The 2,877-nt window shown below is 49.9% G+C and overlaps 1 long non-coding RNA gene across 1 annotated transcript; it reads right to left on the reverse strand.

Moving 5' to 3' along the window:
* On the reverse strand, positions 1 to 2,470 carry LOC120880373. Its single transcript, XR_005725022.1, has 2 exons — positions 2,314 to 2,470; positions 1 to 151 (listed from the first exon to the last, which is right to left on the reverse strand). It is a non-coding gene; the product is annotated as an uncharacterized LOC120880373 (long non-coding RNA).
* Between the last annotated feature and the right edge of the window lie 407 nt (positions 2,471 to 2,877).

The raw sequence follows: 2,877 nt of genomic DNA on the forward strand, positions 1-2,877 counted from the left end.
CCTAGTTTGTCAATGTGGGTCCTCCAGGAAGCAAATGCCAGCGTGAAATTGGACATGCAAGACATTGATTGGGGGTGATACCCATGAAAGAGAAGTGCGGAGGGGGCAGAGGATGTCGTGGAGTCTTTGGACCACAGTACAAGCCTGACACCTGTGGAAAGAGAGAAAGAGAAGGAAAGATGATGGGGTTGGTGGGCCAGCAGTGCCACCTGAGAAAGTCCCAGACAACTAACGAAGGACACCTGAGCAAAGTTGGCCTGTTAGAGGTGGACAGAAATGACCTGCTTGGTGCCTCTGCTGTATGTCAGGGGCTGGAGCAGCCTAGGGAGAGCTGGTCTTCATCTTGAATACTCTGCACATGTTTTTTTCTTTTATTCCTCACAGTAACCCTAGGACATGGGTATGGTTGTTTCCCCCACATTTACAGATGAAGAAACCGAGGCACCAGGAGTTCCAGTGACTTCCCTGGGGTCATCCAGCCAGTGAGTAGAGGAGCTGGAATTTGAACGCAAAGCTACATTTGGGAAGCCCTGCCTGTCTATGGGGTCGCATAGAGTCGGACACGACTGAAGCAACTTAGCAGCAGCAGCAGCAGCGCTAGACCCAGGGCCATGTGTTTGCAGAACCAATGGGGTGGAAAATGAACTTTCTAACCTTTATTCACCAGTATGCCCCAGACTGCAGTGGCCCCAGTCACTGATGGCTTCCAGATTCTCAATCAAAGATCTTAGTTCTGGGGCTTCCCTAGTGGTCCAGTGGTTAAGACTCCCATTTCCACTATACGGGACATGGGTTCAATACCTGGTTGGGGAACTAGATCCCACATGTGGCATAGCACGGTCAAAATAAATAAATAAAATTTAAAAAAGACATCTACATTTCCTAATGGCTCAAATTTTTTTTTTTAAGAAGATCTTGGTTTCTCAAAGGCTATAGATGATATTCTGAGCCATACCCTTTGAGCTGTTTGGCAGGTTGGAAGGCTTCTCTGTTCTTGCCTCATCCTGGGCAATCCTTTCCCTCCTCAAAACCTTTCTCCCCCTCTGTTTCCGTGGACACTCCTTCCTCTGGCTTTCCTCCCAGGTCTCAGCCTATTCTTCCTCAACCACCGTCACCAGCTCCCCTTCCTCTGCCTGTGCCTTTTGTGTACAATTGATTCAGCTTTTCCTGTTTCAGAATCTGCTGGTCCATCTTCCACTCTTGTTTTCAACTTCCAGCCACAGGGGCCACGTGTATATGCAGCCAGAGCTGGGAGTAGAACTAGAATGTTTCCACTGCTGTTTGTCTTCTTTAACACACACACACACACACACCACACACACACACAAACAGACACTTGCACGACTTTTCTACAGAGATATTTACCTTTTAGAATGTTAATTTGGGCTTCCAGGCACAGTGAATCTTAACGGCGCCCAAGTCATTCTCCAGACAATTTATAACCTAAATTTCCATATGATTTAAAGCTTGGGAAGAGCTTTCTTAGCACTAGTCCCTTCTGAGGATGGGCCAGTCAGTTACGGAGCCTGTGACCGGCTGTCCCTGCCTGGGTGTTGGGCACCCAGGTTCTTCCTTGGCCCAGAAAGAGGCCCTGCCCAGCAGCTCCCAAGAGAGCCCCTGCCTGGGGCCAAATAAGGGAATATTACCAGAGGAGCCTCCCAGCTGAGTCGGGGTCTGAGTCATGTCCTAGCAATGTAACCGCACAGGGTCTGACTCAGAGAGTGGAGGTTCTTCAGCATCTAATGGCAAGGATGAGACTCACCAAGGCTACCGGCTTGGAGGTGGAGAAGAGGGCAGGACCATCTCCTCCCATCTCATCACCAGATGAGAGGCCGAGGCCAGAGAAGGGCTGTGGCAGCCGAGGAGAGGGCTGGAGCTGGCACGGAGGCCTCCGCTTCTCAGAGTGGGGTCTGGTCCTACTACCTTCCTCCACCCCGCCTCAGACTGTGCCCAGACTCCACTTGGAACCTGCAGTGGGGCCCAGTCACCCCTGCTCTGACCCAGTTTATGCCGGAGAGGCCTCAGCTTCCTGACTCATACTCAGAAGGGAGTGGCCTGGAGGAATTCTTTTCTAGAGACTGATCAGAAATGCAAGCCATCTCAAGACATAAGTGCTCTCTCGTGTATATTCTATGATGTGGACTTGAATATAAATCAGAAAACATGATAATGAATAATTAGAGCTGTTACCTTAGCACTTTTTGTATAACTTCTGTTACAGCATTTATAACCAGGTGTGACAAATATTTATGGGTCTGATCCCTGCCTAGCCTGTAAGTTCCTGAAATGGAGGACTGGGTCTTTCTTACTCACTTTGTGACCTTGGCACAGTGCCTGGCACCTGATGGGTCCCTGGTAGAGGTCTGTTGACTGAAGGATCATAGACACAAAGCTTCCCCAAGGCAAAGCTTGCTGTTTTCTTCAATGTCTGTGTTGCCTATACGCGTTTCCCTGTTGGCTCAGCGGTAAGGAATCCTCCTGCAATGCAGAAGTTGCAGGAGATGCAGGTTTGATTGGTAGGCTGGGAAGATCCCCTGGAGGAGAGCATGGCAGCCCACTCCAATATTCTTGCCCGGAGAATTCCAGGGACAGAGGAGCCTGGTGGACAACAGTCCATGGGGTCACAAAGAATCGGACACTACTGAAGCAACTTAGCATGCACGCATGCCACTTATATAGGGTAGAGGAGATGCTGCTTTGGGCCTTGTGTCCTGCCAAAGGGATCCCTGAATTCAGAGTTTTTTTCTCCGAACTGAGTTTCAGTCAGTTGAGTTGCTCAGCCGTGTCCTACTGTTTGTGACCCCATGGACTGCAGCAGGCCAGGCCTCCCTGTCCATCACCAACTCCTGGAGCTTGCTTAAACTCATATCCACCGAG

Source organism: Oryx dammah, unplaced genomic scaffold (genome assembly GCF_014754425.2).
Source record: "Oryx dammah isolate SB20612 unplaced genomic scaffold, SCBI_Odam_1.1 HiC_scaffold_21, whole genome shotgun sequence".
Classification (NCBI taxonomy): Eukaryota; Metazoa; Chordata; class Mammalia; order Artiodactyla; family Bovidae; genus Oryx; species Oryx dammah.